Raw genomic sequence first — 20,302 nt, 5'->3', positions numbered from 1 at the left:
TCTTATTTACAAGTTTACGTTGTTGAAGTTTACAATTAACTGGACTTTACTTTTATAGGATCGGTAGCTATAGCAGCCGCTGAATATTTTCACATTAGTCTATCATCGCGGTGAAGTTCTTGCAACATATCATCGAAATATCGTCTTTGCTGTACATGTGTAAGCAGTCAAAGCAGAGATCACGGCTCGCAGTCAACTGAATCTATTCAGAGGTTTGTCATATCTGAAACCAAGTACTGCAAGTAGGCTTACTCTACCAAGCAAGTTCTGTCAAGTGATCTAAAAGACTAAACTAAGCGTCCGATCAATCACTAACGAAGTTTAGGCTAGCAGCATAGCAGAATGCAGATCATAATATTACCGCAAAAAATAAACAAAAACTGTAATTGATAAGTTCCGTGACGACTAAAAAAATTTTGCCTGAACGGTTTGCGTTTTATTAGTTTCTATCCAGCAACATGTACGTATCTGAGCAATAAAACTCACTTGAGGTTGAGGCCTGAGGGAAACTAAGATTATTTGAAACTTGAAAGCGCGCTCGATGACAAAACTTACCTTCAGCCACGTTTCCACCGATGACAAAAACTCATTCACTGACTAAAGCACTAAGGAATTTTCCTGAAACACAAACGAAAAAATTAATCATCTCACTACAGCACACCACTTTCACTGCCAAGCTTTGCAACATCCTAATGTAATAATTTGTTTCACTCGCAACGACTTCTATGTTATGTACAGAGTTAGCACTCAAAGTTGTAAATTTATGCTTGCATTACACAGGAAATTTGGCCACAACGTCTTCAGGAGTTAATCATATCAGCTCTAAGCTACGTGCAACATCAGCCTGAAGCACTGTAGTCCACTCAAAAGGTCACCACACAGTTCCTTTATGCGAGCGACAAGCGCGACACACAAACCCTCTGACACCTGAACCTCTTCTGACGGCGCTGGAGACTGGAAGCTGGAAACGGTGTAGCGTAAACACTCCTCTACCTCCGTCTTCGCGTCACCACCTGCACTTCGCTCGATTCTGGGCAAGAGCCGCGCTGTTGTAAAGCAATTTCTTAACTGTAATTTTCTATAGTCTGTTCAAACGAATTTGAAACCTCAGACAAACATAAATGTACACAATACAAGCTGGTGAGCCCGGCGGTGCGCGGGATCGATTATTCCAGTAATTAAAATATCCCGTTTTCCCGAATGTCTTTAAAACTGTTTAAGTTACTCAATGACGATTCAAGAGAAGCTCGTTCGAACCCAGTGGCTCGTTCGGATATCATATGATACTTGTGTAAAAATATTAACATGCAATTTTATGTCTTCTGAGTTAAATTGTTATAAACTAATAAATTTTATATATATTTTTTTTTTTGTCCAAGCCTTCCCTCCCATTTCGACAATGTCTTACTATTCATTCACTTAGATCGGTCCAGCGAATAATTAAAGCACGATAATTATAGTGGATGTCATGCTTCAAATGCACAATCCTTGTTTTTGGATTGTGCTCGAATACATCTATTTTAAATGAACCACAATCAATGGGCAATTTATGACTGCTTCTTTACTTAACCTTAGGTTGTGCTGCTATGCAGCATCTCTGATGAACCCTATTTGTGCTGCACGGGCTACAGGGTTATATATATTAGACGTGTTGCTGATGAACTCGGCTAGTCTGGAGACGAGGCTCGCGGAACTCTGGCTGCGTCTGAAGTTGTGTGCCGCGGGCGCTGCTGCGATAAATTGCCTCGATAAGAAGCCCTGGAGCGGATACCCCTAAATCCCCGTACGTATGCCGGCATTCATGGCAAAAAAATAGAAAAATAATCTTGTAACTGTATGAGGTTCCTGAATAACGGGCAGCATACTTGAGGCATTGAGATAATAATGTTGTATGTTCTTCCTCAGTTAATGCAGCAAATCAAAATATCTGCTAATATTACACTTTTCTCATTTCTTGAAAAGACTCTAGCGCCTAAATTTTGTGGCGGAGTTGTCAGATAATCAAAATTATTATTCAACAAGTTTCAGGTCGGTGACAGTGTCAATGTGCACTCGGAAATTTCAACGCGCATCAAATACAGATCCTTGTCTGAGACGTAATATTTTCGGAAAAAAACACTGTAATTCCGAAACATATAAAGCTCGAGACTAAAGCGCAAGGAATTGTAAGTTTTGGTACACAAGACTTAATTACATTATCTTCTAAAAATCACTTCGAATTAAGTCGCAGCAAAAATTACTGGAACGCTGCGATGAAATGGTGTTCAAGATCTTGCAGCTGCGAACTCTGTCAGTGTTGTTGATTCTTTTAATCAGCTTTCATTGTAATTTATCAAATGAAATATACTGATGGATACAACGACCATTTTCATGTTCGGAAATAGCTTGGCGATCAAAAAATTAGATCCGTATTACGGTTTTAGTGATGAAAGCACTGTGAATTTTGAATTTAAATCTGACGTTTTCCCAAAACAGAAAAACCGAAATGAGATAATGGAGTTCTAACATCAATCCTTAACAGCACAAAAAATAGAAATGGAGTTTTAACGAACGTTGTAAATAATTTTTTAGCACAATCTAATGTTATGTATCACCATGTTTCAAAGGATCATCAATTTACAATCCTTACTTCCTAAAAGTTTCGGCAGGGCCAAGGAGCCTTTAGAAAAGGCTCCGAGCTCAACTAAGTATGATGGCGTCTCATATCAGTGTCACTTATTTTCTGAGTAAAACCTGGGGGATTTTCGAATAATAGTTTCATAAATGACGTCGACCATTAGATGCTGAGTCAACATATTTTAAAGTATAGGTCATGAGAGACTCGGTGGGAGAAAGTGTCGATTTTCTTGTCACGATTCTAATCGATGACTGCAATTCCGGAGACATCTTAACCAAACTCTTGCGATTTCTGACGATGACGTTGCCGATTTTGGGGTTTATCAACTTCATCAAAGCTTTGTAGCTATCTCTGTGATGATATTAAAATCATACAAGTTCCTGGAATTATCAAATAAGAAGATGCATACTTGTATATATAACCTATTCAAAATTGGTCTAAAGAAAGACAACACAAACGTTGCATTTCGTTTTTACATACTTTCAAAGTTATGTACATACTGTTAAAGTTGCGCACAATTCGGTCACAAAAAAATACGTTCTCTTTTTCCCATTCATTAAGCACAATAATTCACTGGACGTAGATATGGATGAGCAGTTTCGTAATGCGGTCCACTCAGAATCATTTAGAAGTGATCACAATCAGATTAGTGGTTAATGTCCGCTAATTACTCTTAGCACATAAATAGTTACCCATAAGAGCCCTTTATCCAAGTTCTAAACTTAAATTTAAGGAAAATTCACAGTCCTGCTTATATACTTGGAAACCAAAACATAAAGTTATATACATATATATAGGAACTGATTTAGCGTTGGTTGATTCAGGTCTAATGATAAGCGAATGAAAATGATGCTCAAGTCAGTCAAGTGAATGAAAATTGGGGCTACGACGCGTAGAATTTCTGTCCTGCATGCCAGTGAGGCAGGCTCCGAGCGAGCGACCCGTCCGCGAGCCCGGACCCGGAGTGAATGCCCTCCGTGATGCGTGGGTGGGCGCAGGGTGGACTGCCGCCTCAGTCTGACTAAGGTATACGTGGACTGTCATCTCAGCTCTGTCTTGGTTATATGTGGACTGCCATCTCAGCTCTGTCTTGGTTATATGTGGACTGCCATCTCAGCTCTGTCTTGGTTATATGTGGACTGCCACTTGCGCTCTGTCTTGGTTATATGTGGACTGCCATCTCAGCTCTGTCTTAGTTGTATGTGGACTGTCATCTCAGTACTGCATCCCGTGTGCGTGTACCGACGGTGCCACGCGGCAGTGTGTAAGAAGGATTGTGGACTGCCACCTCAACCCAGAGTAAGAAACAAGTCTATGGACTACCTCCTCAGCTTTGTGTTTCGTATGGGTAGACTATCCCTCAGCCGTGTGAATATAAACAGCTACCTCATCCCTGAGTGAGGTACATATGTAAGAGTGAGGTCCACTTCAGTCGTGCGCTTTGTAAATGCAGATGGAATTTATCTTAGGAATGAGTGAAAAATATATACCTCAAAGCTCTGTCGGAGGTACATGTATGTACGTGGACTGTTACCTAATCCTTATGTGTGGACTGAAATTCTGGGAAAATTTCCTCCCCTCTATGTACTCAAGTTCACTACCACTATGAGGACTCAGTGCTAACAGCTAGATGGCAGATAAGCTCTGGTGTAGAGATTTGCAACAAGACTAAGATTATTACACCGCATGACTCGTTCGATCAGCATTTAGCTTCAAACATCGCGGGGCACGGAGGTAGAGTTGCTCAAGCCCTCAAGTCACATCGGAAACTGAGTTTTGCAAGTCAGCCACGAAGCCATTAAACTCATGCATGACTGAGCCTAAAGTCGACCATTCACTGGCGCTCGCTTCATCATCCTTGAGCAGAGTGTGCTTGCCAGCAGCAGACAAGGCATCACAAACATGGCTTCACAGACATCATGTTTGGATCCTCATCTTAAGTTAGCTCGGTTCAAGGCTAGCACGAGACAAAGTTCGCAATATGGCTTGAGGCTGAGTGGAAAATTAGCTTTTCAAGATTGTCGAGACGAGCCACCATTACCAAAGGGGATAATTAGAACGGGGATTCAAATACAGAATTTACAAATTTGAGACAATTTTTTAAACTTGAATTTTCAAGAGCACGTTTTGTGTTTTGCAAACTGTGCGCGTTGAACGAGCGCATTCTGCTGATCAAAACGAAAACGTAAGTAAGGCACATGAAGAATTTAATTTTACTCAATATTAGATCAACTATTGTTTATTATACAATAATACTCAAGGAAAATGTACCTGACAAGTACATAAATTGTTCCTCAAATTAAAATGAATAATACAAAAATGAAACTGGTCGCTAGGGATTCGACAGAGCAGGATAGGAGCAAAGGAGTTCTTCGAAAACCAGGCAACCGGCGATACGAAGTGTCGTTATCAGAACCCGTTCCTCCGGACCAAATATACCGAGAACAGCCCATGCTCTGCCGCGTCCTCGGCTCTTCGACCCACCAGCTAATTCTGGAAAACTTGCTATAAAATGGACGCATTCAAGCATAGATAATATCAAATTGTGTTAACGAGCTACGCTCACACAATATGAGCTAAGCTTAATCAGCAATATATAAAGACTTTTAATTTATTATGAATTTGTACATATTAAGAAATTGCGATCCGAATGTATTTAAATGGACAATGGCAGGCAAATTAGAAGTCAAGTCTTATCGAAGCACCAGCTTCTTTAAGGTTCACCAACAAACGGAACACTCGAACAATGTTCTGAGGCTGAACATCGTTACTTGTTTTTAATTAAAATTACTTGTGATGCTTTTATCAAAATCTTGAGGCTGGGAGACAATCTCAACTGAAATACAAAGTAGGCTTTAGTATCTGCCAAGCCTTTTGAACTAGAACTCGGTTTGGTCTAGTTATTCCTTTCAGTATTCGGATGAAAAGGGCCAGAAGTAGTCAGCAAATAATAACTGATTCATGATTTCATTATATGTAATGAACGAATAATTTTAACACCCGTGAGTTTACTGTGGCACTCATTTGAAAAGATGCAGTGTTTCCAGCTGATGTTGGTACATCTTATTTTATTCGAAGTCGTCGTTGTCAGCGACAAAACTTGCATAAAGGTTAATTTCACAAGCAGTGGTTAGTAATTCAAGAATCTAACCCACACCAGCACTTGCTGGCATGAGGTATGTTAACTCACACCACTGACCACTGGCATGAGGTATGTTAATACAGGCGAGTGACCTCTGGCATGAGGTATGTTAGCACACACCACTGACCACTGGCATGAGGTATGTTAGCACAGGCGAGTGACCTCTGCATGGCATGAGGTATGTTAGCACACACCACTGACCACTGGCATGAGGTATGTTAGCACAGGCGAGTGACCTCTGACATGAGGTATGTTAACGCATGCCACACTATTTCGAAAACTTGTTCAAATTCATATTTTGGTGCAATTGTAAGCAAACTAAACTGCTCTGCGTTCCAGGGTAATTCTTATATCTATTGGCCCTATATAGTTTGCCCCGCGACAACGGGACCATTGACAGTTTTTTTGTGCAAATATCCTGATCGAGAAGCACTATGAGCTTTATTGTAGTATTAAGTGCATGGGTATTCCACCACATAGAATCAAGCTGAAAGGATTCGTTGACGTCACTAGACATGTGAGCGCCAATATATAATTACAGGTCATCCACGTACGGTTTGGGGAACAAGGAGGGTAGATCAGTGGGCACTGGGCATCTAATGGCCTGATGCCCAGAGTTGCACGCTCCATAGCTTCCTGCTTCTCATGCAGAACATGAGTCGGAATGTCAAGGACGAGTCAACGAACTGTTAGCGAACAGGTTCGTACTTTCACCGAGCTAGCTTATTCGGCTCAATAGTGTAGGCCCGAAACTTTCAAGGTCTGCACACGTTCTCTCTGCCTAGCTGGTGTCAAGTTTACGTTCAAACCGTGGATACTTTCATTCCGGAAGCCGAATTTTTTTTCAGTTTGTCTGCTTGTAAAATGTATGACACAGTCGCAAGAATATCATTGGTCTTTTAATATTATTTTTGACAGATTTCTACCCGGTTCTTTTAATGTTGTTTGAACAGAAATGCATAGTGGAATTACAATTGGGTCAATTTTCTTTTTCATGCTCTACTTGAAAATGTTAAGCAGTAAAGATCGTATTTTAGGTCGATTCTGAGGTGCACTTGATAAGCTTTGCAAAGAAGTCCTTTTAGCTTCTTCCAAACGAGTATAATTGGCTGGCATTATCTATAAAATCTAACCTTTTTCGAAAAATCGGGGCTCTAAAATTTGTAGCATTTTGTCTAAAATTTACAGCATATAAAATGAGAGAATATTTCTTGCTGCTGAGTTGCAATCTAATCTAATTGCACGCCTGCCATTGTTTCAATGCTTATTCTTTTTGTTTGCAAAAATTTCATGTATTCAAGTCTCCCCAAGAAGCACCTGGAAATAAATCATCGATGGAAGTAAGATGCAGCATATCAATCGAAGGAAGTAAAATACGAATATTTATATTCCCTCGTTAAGGCGGCCAAGTGAACATTAATATTTTTACCTCCTGAATAAATATCCTGTTTCTTGTGTCGTATGTATGCAGCACTAAGAACGTTTCGTTCGTCCCGCCCAGTCGCCGCCAAGGCCGCACTTCTTAGGGCGCTCCGAGCGCCCCTCCGACGCGTTAATTGCAAAGCTTTTTGCAGCCGCGGGACACCCACGCCATTGATCGAGGCTTCTTGCCTCGCTTCACTCCGGCCGCCGTTTGTAATTTACTCGCTGTTTGTTAAAAGCAACTTATGATGCTTGAAAACGCACAAATAAATTCACTGTTGAATCACTAAGATGCAGTTTATGGCTGTTCTATTCTTTATAGGAATCAATCGGAGTATTAGTGTACTGTAAACTGTAAAGAATCTTCTAAATGGTTTTTAATTCGTACAGAAACTATAATGAAAACGTGGTTTCAGTATGGTTATTGACCAGCTTCTGGAATTGATACAAAAGCGTGGCATCAGAAATTAACAAAGGAAATCCGAATTATTATTATCGAAAAAATATTTATAAACAAATAAGTGATCCACCTAGTCCTACCAAAATACTGGAGGTTCCGCATGTAAAATGAGCTCTGCCGACAGATTAATCACTGCTGGTCGGGCTCGAACATGTAAACTCTATTCTTCAAAAGTCAGCTCAGTAGAACGTCGCTCATCATTAATTAGTGTGGTGCATACAACACGTGACACAGTAAAAGAAGGAGCCTGAGTTCAGATATATGGTGCAGTAAAAACCCTATGCAGTAAAACAATATTGTGCAGAATATCAGTATAGTGGTGCAGCCGCGGTGCAGTACAAAAACGTAGTACAGCATATTAAAAAAAAGGTGCAGTACAACGCGGTCTAATACAGAGGCGTTGAACAGCACAATAATGTTTTTGGCGCAGTACAGCAAGGTGCAGAACAACGAAGTTATGCAGTACAATAACAAAATGCAGTCCGATAACGTGACATTGCTAAAAAATGTGACAACGTAGAACAGTATGGTGCTGCACGTCTACGTACGTATTGCAGTACAATTTTCTGGTGCAGTACACCAAGGTGGTTATAAGTACGACAATACGATAAAGGTACAATACCATGATGTACTGCGATAATGTCACGAACTGCAGCTGGTTTGCTCCCTGTTCCTACAAGCGAGCAGACAACTCCTGCAACTCCTGCAACTCCTGCGAACTCCTGCAACTCCTGCAACTCCTGCAACTCCTTCAACTCCTGCAACTCCTGCAAGTCCTGCAACTCCTGCAACTCCTGCAACTCCTGCAACTCCTGCAACTCCTGCAACTCCTGCAACTCCTGCAACTCCTGCAACTCCTTCAACTCCTGCAACTCCTGCAAGTCCTGCAAACTCCTGCAACTCTTGCAACATTTCTGCCAAATAACAATCTTTCCACAGCCTGCACATCCACGCTGTTACCTTAAATTAAACTACGCTCTGCTGAAAAAATACCAGTGAGTCGTACTTGTTTATTTCTTATTTACTTATGTTGTCGGAAGAATATCGATTAACACACAACTTTGACTTCCAGCCAAATGAATGTGTTGTAATTTCTTCAAGTGAAAATAGCACGACCGCTTCACCAGGGCAGGCAGAAATATAATCCTGATGCAAGTCATCCATTGCCCGTCTTAATTGATTCACATTTGCCAAAAAGGAATGAAAACACTATAAGTTTCTTCAAATTTTTTTTTTTTCGGTGTCATTCCTGCGTATTTTCGTTTGAGAGCGACGCTGTGTATTCTGTTTGAGCTTAATTAGTGTTCTGTGTTTGTGTTGTGTGTGTGCTAGTGCTGTAGCAATGTGTGCACTTGGAAGTTGTGGATGTACATTGCACAGACAAACAAGTTGCGTGTGTGCGTGTCGAGGTGGACTATTTGATCTTCGAGGCTTGCTGCGTGGCAGGAAATACGACAATATTGTGTTACTAAATTCGTGGACTGTACGAATTACTTGTGTATAGTTTAACATAATGAAAAAATAAAAGGAACAACAATGTTATTTATAGAGACGGCAATTGAAACTTTTTTTCAAATACATTATTTGTGACTCTTATTTCTTATCATCAAAAATTTGTCTATTTAAATTTATACCCAGTGAAAATTTACAGACGCGGCAGCTTCTAATTTGGATTACCAGAAGCTGGGGCGACTCTAAATTTTGTTAGGGTACGGCTCACAAGTCTTCCGCTACTGAACTTTAGAATCCTAAGCTGCTCCCCCACGTGAGCTACGACGGCCTCAGCAGCTTACACCCACAGCGCTGGTGCCCTTGGAGGGACGCTGGCAAAGGCCAAACCTGAGCACGACACACCGTGCCAGGCTTTCGTGACACCTGCTCACAGTGTGGGATTTTTACCCCAAACAATACTCCAAGAAAGATTTTACCCCCAACATGGTTTAAAAAAATTTTAACCCGAAACAATGTTCAAAAATCTTTTATCTGAAACTAAATTTTAGGAATATTTTGCCGCAATCACTGTCTCAACAGTTCTAATCGCATAGCAGTTGAATGGAGAAGAAGGACTTCGGAATTCTTACACTGATAATTTTTGAAGCATTTTTCCCATGGTTTTTCAGCTTCATTTTCCATGACTTTTCTTTTTACCTGTTAAGCGTACGGTCTGTTAATCGGATTGATCAAACTACACTCATTTTAACGATAAAAAATAAATGATATTTCTTTGTGACTTTGCCACCCCGTGTAAAAGATGATTCTCGATGACAAGCCGGGAGAAATGCCGCAGAAAACCTCGCTAATTTTATTACTGTAACGTCAGTTGCTGCGTCGCGGCCGCGTGATACGTTACTGACCTGACGTTGCGATGCGTTACTCTCATCACATCCTACAATGAGATACCTCGTAACGGAGAGAGGAGGGGGGTTGTGGCCAGAAGGCGGTCCTTTACAGTTTACATGAAATTTAGGATAGGAGAAAAAACGGATTTTATCGCTCCGGAACGCAGTCAACTTTTCAATGATGAGTAAACCAGAATGCAATCCATCAGAACATTAATAAGAACTCGTTATTGCTATTGACATATAATAATAAAGACACACTAATAGCAAGCCAAAACAAATAGTCGATTTGAATTCAAAGCATATAGAATAGAATAGAATAGAATAGAATAGAATAGAATAGAATAGAATAGAATAGAATAGAATAGAATAGAATAGAATAGAATAGAATAGAATAGAATAGAAGTGTCGGCGTTGAAGAAAATAGGCCCATGGCCTGTTGCCGATTCTTGAACTTTTCGTGACTTGATTCACAAGGGATACGGCCTTTGGAACCTGATCTTTCCATAGCTGACGATTGATTGAGATAGCTGCTGGACTTATTGCCTGGTCCGTAATTTGCTAGGCATTTTAAGACTGAACATATGCTCCAGCATAGCTTCGTCTGGACTTATTGCCTGGTCCGTAATTTGCTAGGCATTTTAAGACTGAACATATGCTCCTGCATAGCTTCGTCTAGTCTGTTTTTGAAGGCGTTCATACTCGGAGCGTCAACGATGCTATCAGGGAGGCTGTTCCACATGTCGGTGACTCGAAGCGAGAAGAAATGTTGTCGCATGGATGTGTTACAACGCAGTTTTTTTTAGTTGATGGTACATTGTCGTTGTTGGTTGCTGCATATTGTTAAAGACGTTAAAAACATCCACACACATGAAAAGCATCATACAGTGCGTCTAAAGGAATACATAGCAACCAAAAACCTACACAAGTCTACATGAATCATCCTCCACAGTAAGCAATATCCCACTGCTGTACAGGAATCAGTATACGCCATCAGAAAGTAACTCTGAGATGGAGGCGTGAGTTTTGCCATATTTTACAAATGCATCGACCGTAAAGCTGGAGAGAATAATACAGACGTACGATCTAAATAATGAGTCCGTAAATCATAAAATATCATCACGACTACAGAAGCGGATCGTGTAAATTGCTCTCATGGCGTCCAACATTGCCATTGAAACCGCGATTGTGAAAATGATCATATCATGAACGAAACGTACGAAAGATGGCGGTAAGAAGACACAAGTTCTGCTATAAAGAACCATAAGCGAACATTTTTCACCATAAAAAGAGTACGTTAAATAATTTTCAGTTATGTAGCTCTCAATATGACAATAGCAACGCATCTTGGTGAAGTATGGCTTACACATGATAGAATACGATCAATTTATTATTATTTTTTATTGATCTCGTACATCCACAAGTTGCACAGGAGGTTATCATGGCGTAAAGTATATAGAGGCGGTTACGCCGGTACATTGTTATTTCGATGACCTGTCTTCATAATTACGTTTGTTATTATGTGTGTGAGAATAATAACATGATTAAACAAATAGTAATGACAGACTCTTGTATTGTTGTATTAATTGTCTCATTAAAATTTAACTGCCGTTACAGATAGAGTTACCATTATCGTTTGTCTCGTGACAATTTAGAGCTTCATTATATGATGCAAGGGATTTACCATGAGTTTTATTAATCTTATAATATGAAATTTTAATTTAATATTCTATTTTAATTTAACTTTAAAATATGAGCGAATCAATCAATCATCCAAGTACGAAACTTTAGTTGTGTGTACATTTTATTGCAACCAAAAATAGCGCCCTTCAATTTTCGATTCTTTATTCTGCAGAATTTTTAACCGCGTCCAAATTATCCAAATATCTAAAATTTTATTTGAAGTAGGATTTTATGGGTAATGAAATTCATTTTAGAGTAAATTTATTATTGCAAATATTATGTTAGCTTAGGTTACAGAATAGATTAAACTACGCGACGGTCGTTTGGGATACAGCGTTGCGGCGTGCGTTTTGGGCCAAAGTTTCATCAGCAATAAGTACCGAAGTTATAAATTATGATTTCGACAATTTTTCACTTCTGTCTGAGGCACACAGCTACTTTTGATAGATATTTTACTTTTATAAGTTGTGTTTTTCCAAAATACCCTCCCAATGAGTGACAGCTCGAACTCATGCGTGTATAAATTTAAAATTGGCGATTTACTTAATTTCACATCATAGCTTCAACTGTATTACTTGCTGTTTTTCACCAGATTCGTACCGCACGCTGACATTTTTTTCGTACGAACTAAGCCTGACGTAGATGATAGCGCCCGTAGTCAATTTCAGGCTCACTGCAGACGCGTGTCGGTCTGACGGAAAATCATCGTGGCGCCATAAATTTTATAATTAACCCTTTAAATTTTCAACCTAGGGTTTATATAAAGTGTAACTAAAGCTTTTTAAAGATCTGATCTTTCCACACGACCTCAATACCGATTGTAAGATATTTCTCCAAAATCACTTGTCATTTCTTTGTAATACAGGGCATTGACATTCATCATTCAGTATACACTCTTTATGTAGGACTCCCGCGGCTGAATACGTGCTTTTAGCCTACTTTCAGGGATTGTCCTGCCAATCAATGGATAGATCTACGACCAATGGTTTATTTTCGCAGGTCGCCAGGCCAAATAACCGGGCGAGGAACATATTAACTGCCGTCATTAACAACACTGAGCCGATATTGCAAGGCATTCCTGATTTAATCGCACTTTCGTAACCCTGCTTTGTGCGTCAAAACTGAGCTCTCTCTGTGATGACGCGTCCGTGAGAAATTATCCCTGAATATTTACATACACATATTAGAAAGGGTTATGTGCCGGTATAATGGCAATTGAAGCCAGGTAATTTAAGTTAAAATCTGCAAGTTTTTTCGTTTATTTGATAACTTAGATTTGCGTTTGACAAGAAATGTGTTTAACGTTTTTTTTCGCTGACTTTCACGAGATTCGGATAAGCCTTCGCAAAGTTCCGTCATCAGCGCCGGAACAATGCAACGCTTTCAGTGTGCAACAATAGGCTTTGGGGGATTGTGGCTCAATTATGAGCGTATAGTAAGCAAGTTACGCAAGACACGAAAGCGGAAATCACCTTCGTTAATGCCTTTCGCTATACAAGAGACGTACGGTATGCAGGAGAAGGCAGTAATTAGTACAATAAATGTTTTTAAAAAATATAACTCAGGACTCACTGTAGTGAGTGATAGAGAGCACATTTTCTCGTCGATGAAAATGCGAAGTCACGGACGGACAGACAGACGGACGGACAGACGGACATGGCGAGCACAATAGTGCATTTTTTCCATTAATGAGAAAATGCGCTAAACAGATGAATTCAAGCAACTGATTTAATCTGTGTAGTTGGACTTGAATGCCTGGAAATTACATGCTCGTATTTGTTTTATGAGAACTCTTTTTAATATCGTAAAACTTTTCATCGATTTTAGTTCGGAAATCACTCAATAATACTATATAAAAAATTATTTCTGAATAATTCTCAGTGAAGATCATAGGATCTAATCACAGTTATTGGAATTCTTGGCGTCAAAAGGGAATTTCAACTGATATCCCGTCCAATTGCCAATAACTACAATAATATTCAAATATTTCACCGTCAAGTAACTAGAATAAACAAATAATAGCTTTAAGGTGATATTGACCAACCACAACAACGTTTTGTTCTATAAAAAAAGTTCTAACGTTTTGTATATCAACAAAACGATTGTAAACTGAGAGAGCCAAACAGTTTCTGAGCGCCATTCAAAGACATGACTTGAAACAATTCTAGAGAATTCCGCCGTCAGCACCGCTAGTTCCGTGTTTTCTTCATCGTCCTCTCAGTCGGAATACGTTACATCATCGCTCGTCTCGACCAAAACAATCCAGCGCCACTTCCCCTCTGGAAGGAAATATGGGCTTTCTCTACGGCAAAACAAAGAGGATCGTCAGTACAGTAGGCAAGAGAGAGGTGCAGTCCTTTTCAGTTCTTCTGAGCAGCTGAAGTGTCGGAACGTCTCTTCGTGGGAACTCCTTTGCGGCACAAGGCGCAAGTTTTCAGCGGGCTGCAGCCGGCGCAATGGTGGCTGTGAACGCGCGTTGAACGCATATGTCTATATATTATATTGTATATATATTTATTGTTTTGTAGGTACGCTAACTGGCAGGCATTGACTTTCTAATTATATTTGTCATTTATATTTCAGTTATACATTAATTTAAAAACAAAACTTAGGAACAATAAAGATTTAAGTACCTGTTAACCTGAATGACATACTGTGCAGTGTGCATTCGCTGTGGCTGTGACGAGAGATTCAACCAATCTATTCGATAGATATTATGCGAATAGACGCCCACGTTTGGATTGACTTGCCGTACGTGCAGAGTAGAAAAATCATACAAATAATATTCTAGTGCAGCAAACAGCACAGTAAACCAATCTGCAGGTCTCATGCGAACACAATCTAACAACTCAGCTCTGCTGTCCATCATTGGAACCATTACCGAGTTAATTACTTAACAAGAGCGTGTTACTTCACCAGATGCTTTAAGATGTTATAAATCTGAACACTTAACGGGTGTACAGCCGCATTAACCGGCTGTGCGGTGTGGTGCCGACCGTTCCCCGCAGAAGTTACGTCTTGTACAAGACCTCCTCCGCTGCGCCAAGTGCAGAATTCTTGCAGCCTCTTCTGAATTAAACGTTTAAGTCTAGCTTTGATTTACGTTTGGTTTGTTCGATCGTTTTAATGACCTGCGTTGATAAACCTCGACCGCAAACAGTTACAACTTCGAGTCTCTTTGTATTAAAATCATACCGTTATGAGAATGAGAGGATGCTGTTCTTATATAAGCCCGTTATTCGATTGTATCTCTCGAGTGCTTATATCTTGGCTTGAATGTGTGCTATATACTAACGCTATGTGCATTTAACTCATAAATTAACTCGAACTTTGAAAGTTTACTTGCAAGTTATTAATTACAATGGAGAAATCTTAGAGTCGAATGGCTACAGTAAATATAATAGATAAATTTATTTGAATCCAGATTTAAATTTTTTTGCCAAACCGTAGTAAAAATTTTACTGAAAAATGAAAGACTCCTGAAATATTGTCGATCACTACGTGTTTTATCTAAGAAGCTATGTTTTTATTTACGCTAAACATAAAAGTCAAAATATTAAACACGATAAGCTCTTAATGGTCTCTTAAACGACAAGTTTGGACAATGAAAAATTGCGGCTCTTTCGACTTTTTATTTCGTGGTAATAAGTTTCCCCCATCACCAACACTGGGAATTTTATACGACGCCTCTCGGAAGTTTTGATCATCTGCGGTAGCGTAGCCTTGTTATCCTTGAGGCAAAATTGTGGTTTCTTGCTAATGTTGAGCGGCGGCAACGGCCCAACTCAGCCTCCATGTTAATCAGTCGCTAACCTTTTGAGGCGACGCTCTGCGATTAAACTCCCCCGGCGGGCAATAGAATGAGTCTATACATAAGCCACTGACATCCCAATACTGTGCTCATCACAATATCTTTTCGATCAACTGTCGTACTGATAGTAGAATAACTGCATAAATAACTTGTATCCTAAGACTGTTCAGTGTAAACTAAAATTTGAATAAGGCCAAACATTAAAATATCATAGTTAACGTTTTTTACTTTAGAATCTTCTGACAACAACTTTTGGTAAGATGCAATAAGATTTTCCATTTAATTCCCATTAACAATAAGACCCGAACAAAATGATCAAAGTAGATCCTAAATATAGTCTTTTGGTTGACAATGTAGGAAACGAAATGTCCTCCTGTTCCAGCAATATCTCCCATCACTTCTTCTTCTACCGTTACTGGCACTTTGCCTCAGCATCGATAACACTCAGGCCAGCAGCGCAATAATACTAGTGACCTCGCACTCAAGTCACTAGTCCGCACTAGTCCTGGGAACTCTCTGGTACTTGTTGTCATGCGACAAATCTTTGTGGATTTCCACTACATATTCATATGGGAAAATACAATGATACTACAACTTGCAAATGTGGTGATGCACGAGAAATAAATTAAATAATTGATTGGGTGTGAGTTTTGTTCAAGCAAGAGCATTGATAATATTTCCATATTCTGTCCTTAGTAGTGTTTTGCATCAAGAGAATTCATCGAACATAAGAGGTATTGATTATAGTTATACGAACAAAGCAGGATGATGAAACAGAGATGACTGCATTGGTTGGTAAAAATTTATCGGGTCATGTGATGGGTTCGTGGGAGCGACGGACGTTTTTTACTTGTAGAGAATGTGAAGGGAAGCCAAATGCGCCAAGTGAATGAGACGCGAAACATTGCTCAACCTCGCCGATTTATTTTTCTTGTTTCCGTAATCTCAGCCTCAACGTTCAGTAACTTGGCATTGATGTAACAGCGGCGGAAATTTAAAAACATCCGTTGATGAATAAAGATTTAAGTCCAGAATCAAGCGAAGACTTACTTACATTATGAATCGTGCATCATAAAATCATTTATCAAACGGCCAGCTTCATATTTGCCTCCGAGAAAAATCAAATTAAGAGCTCTCAGTATTGGACTAGAGGAAGATTACTTCTAAGAAGATCATACTTTTATAAACCAAGGGGCTGGGCGGACAGGAAGACCATTTACTACCTGTTGGGGCTTTTATGGTTCAACGGCCAAGATGATACGCGAGAGCCTGAGTTATTTTCTTGACGGAAATTATCCGCTCAGTCAGAGCGTATATATAATTGCCAATTATTGGCATTCGCGTCTACGGTATATATTCATCCACTGGAACGCTGAATGAAGCAATTATTTGAAGCTTCTATTGAATGAATTTGAATACATCTTTGAGAAATATAAGACCGCATTATGGACGAATTTTTTCTGAAAAACAAAAGTCAGCATGGAAAAATGGCCTGGAACCAGAATAATAAATTTCAGTTAGGTATATTCAAAGAAAGTCGACTAAGTAAATAAGAGTCTTCCGTGGAAGTGATTTATTTGTGACGCGCTATCAACGGATCAGGTTGATAATCAATGATCATTCCAAAGGGTTGGGCAGAAAGCGCCCGGGATTAACGGACAAAGTATAACTGTGCTTCGGAGCGTTGAGCTGCTCACCCCGCTGCGAGCATCCCGCTTTGTGGGCAGAATGTAATAAATGATTCTCTCAGATAAGGAATGATAATGATTTTATTTCGTAAATTTTTCTTTAAACAACTCGAAAAAGATGTTTCGGTATTAGTACCCAGTCAGGCAATCACTCTAAAGGAAATAAACTATTCTGAAACTAACGGTGGACGCGAGGCGTCGATCGGGCGTAGCTCCGCCATAAAAGCGATGCCCCGAGACGACGCTGAGCCCGCGCGACCGTTAAGCTTACACGGCGCAGCGAACCTGGCGAGTCATCAGCACGAGGCTCGGACGTCAACACCCTTCTTGCAGGTCTGTTGAGTCTTCAGAACAAATGATACTTTAGCAGACTTGAAAAATATGTTTGGTATGAGTTCCCAATCATCACAATTACGGATTGTCGAAATATCAGAGATTTAAGTACGACTATTTGGCCCTTTAAGGAACAAAACTACACGGACAATCTTGATTTACAATTATACATTAAAAAACCATTGATCGAATGTGTGACAGAGAATGGTAGTTAAAACTGACCGATATTTGTAAGTTTTTTTCTTTCACCATCTCAGGACTGGATGATAAAATTTCTTACGTATAAAGAAATAATAGAAAAGTGGCCAAAAATTCAGCTAGCGCTCCAAGACAAGCAATTCGCACTTAATTAATGTCCCAGTACTGCTAATTCAGTTATGGCATTTTTTTTTAAATTCCTAACTCCCCCTAAAATTTTTTATTGCCTGTTCGTGTGCAGTGGAGGGTTCACAGGAGCAACTGAGATTGTGGGTCAGAGCAACGGGCCGCTGTCGCTGCCCTGCCCCCGACAGCCGCTGACGGGCACGCAGCCTCAGCGCTCGACTTATCTCTCGTACTATTGGACAAGAACCGTGGAAAGTATTTTCTTGTCCTGCCTAAAGTTTGCTGCAATGGTCCAGTGACAACGCTGTGTTTATCCTGTAATTATGTAATATCATTCGAGTTGTTATTTTCTGCTGGCCGATTTCGACATTTAATTCTCTTCAGGCTGCATAATCATACCTAGCGTACATTTGTACCTCTATTCTGTTCGATAAAGGAAAGTTAAATAAATAACCTTGAATCAACACCCGCGATCGAGGCAATGTTAAACACGAAGCCGTTTATGAATTTACCCAAAAAGATTTCAACCAAAAACAAAAGAAATGCGTAGGAAGATAAAGTAACTTGAGATTATAGAAATAATTTGGATAGTTACAAGTAGTTCTGTAGTTGGATGCTGGAACATTAGATTGGCAGCGACCAAAGTTACTGACAGCTTCTCACTAAGAAACTTGTAGCCTTCACGCTGACCCAGGCCGACATCTTTGACCCAGAGAGAGCGTGGCATGCAGTGATGCTTGCAAAATCCGCAGACCCCGAACACATGGTCTCTGATAGTGCGAGTCGATGCTGGATCTGTCTTGACCTCTTGCTTATCCAAACAGCTGTAGTTAAAGAAGTAGAATGATATAGATGGTATTCCGGTCATTGGTAATTATATTACTATGAAAAATGCTGGTTCCATCGCGAAGAAATTGCTAATTTTGAGTTGACATAAGCAACGGATACAACACTAAACGATATCTTACAACAGATGGTGCAACTTAAAAGCATTTTCTTCGCCAACATAAAAGCATTTTCTTTTTGTTACCGCTTAGCTCGCGTGGCGGCTATCATCATCACATCATGCAATAAGTTCCATACATTCAATAAAGAATTTTTCCTGTGACGTAAAATTGGAGCCGTGCAACAAGGGAAGATCCATTCATGTGAAGACATTTTTTCGTTTTTTTCCCTGAAGACAGCGACGAGCCGCAGCCGTCGTGTCCAGCTAGCAAACGCGATCTTAGATCGCCAGCTCTTTATACATATACATATATCTACCAAAAACCCGTCAGTTTCGTGTTATATTCTGGATATACGAGCAGAGGAGAACTGTAGGTACGCTGCAGAGACAGGGGCGATCGAAGAACGTCAGTTCATTCTAGCCTTTCTAGGAAAGTTCAGTATAATCTGACAAACAGGTAAAAACCATACCTATGTTTAAATTTAATAGAAAACGATTAACATTTGTGAATGTTCAAGGATATACTAATATACAACTGTTTGACTGAGTCGCGTTAACTGTCGGTGAGGAGACATTGACCTTCACCGTATCGTTGGTCTTGTTCATGAAAACTGGTCGAGGAAGCTTGAAAACAAATCCTTCTCTTCGTGGTTCTTGATATTCAGAAGAAAATTACTCCTAAAATTCATGTCACCAAACCGCTTAGCACGACACAGCCGTAGAAGAAAACGCAAATGTCATCTGATATTTATAGGTGTTTAACTGCAATTTATACTAATTTTAGTGATCTTCTAGTAAACATCAACCGCGATATTTTCCCACTTACGTAGAAATCAGCAAAGGGAGTTACATCACTCGATCAAAGTCGGCAATTTCTGTGAGAAGCGAAAGTGTCGAGAGCGACGAGCTCAGGGAAAGTTAAACAAAACCAAGAACATCTTCAGTGACAGTCACGGACTCAGTTTTATCAGGAGTACCGAGAGAAATGGGATAGCGACGACTACTGGACACTTTTTTTCTTGCCACAACGAGCTGCGCTTCACGCTCAGTGCTCTACGAAGCCTTTCTTTGGAGTGCCGCGGCTTGCTCAGCCTTGATAGTTTTCTGCACGAATTGCTGCTGTAGCGCAGCATTCATTCTCGAGCGTGCTCATAACGTGAGATTTAGCTCAGTTTTCTTAAAACCTAGTCACAAACATCACGTTTAAGAATTGATGTACAAGTTTAAGTATTGATGTATACGTTAATGCAAGTGACATCTTTTTCATACGACTACATTTCCTAGATACAACCACAAGAACAAATTTAGTGATAACTGATCTTACTATGAGAGCTGTATCTGCAGAGGTGGGCAGTAGCGCGCTACGTGTAGCGGCCGCTACTAGCGACCGCTACGTTTTCAGTAGCGGCGCTACATTTAAGCAATTGTAGCGGTAGCGGTAGCGCCCGCTACATATTTAAGCAGCGATACGGGGTTTTGCCGTTACAGCGCTACCGCTACATTTATAGATAAAGCCTTTAGATTTTACTTAATAGTA

At 40.0% G+C, this 20,302-nt stretch overlaps 1 protein-coding gene across 1 annotated transcript in view; it reads right to left on the bottom strand.

Annotated features, from left to right (window-relative positions):
- Positions 1–704, bottom strand: part of LOC108668590 — a 35,732-nt gene extending 35,028 nt beyond the window's left edge. Inside the window, exon 1 of the mRNA XM_018155831.2 lies at positions 556–704. The gene's annotated coding sequence lies outside the window, so the exon portion shown is untranslated. The remainder of the gene's footprint in view (positions 1–555) is intronic.
- Positions 705–20,302: the final 19,598 nt, after the last annotated feature.

Source organism: Hyalella azteca, unplaced genomic scaffold (assembly GCF_000764305.2).
Source record: "Hyalella azteca isolate HAZT.00-mixed unplaced genomic scaffold, Hazt_2.0.2 contig16409, whole genome shotgun sequence".
NCBI classification, from domain to species: Eukaryota; Metazoa; Arthropoda; class Malacostraca; order Amphipoda; family Hyalellidae; genus Hyalella; species Hyalella azteca.
Note: the sequence above shows the minus strand (reverse complement) of the source record. Positions and strands in the feature narration are given on the sequence as shown.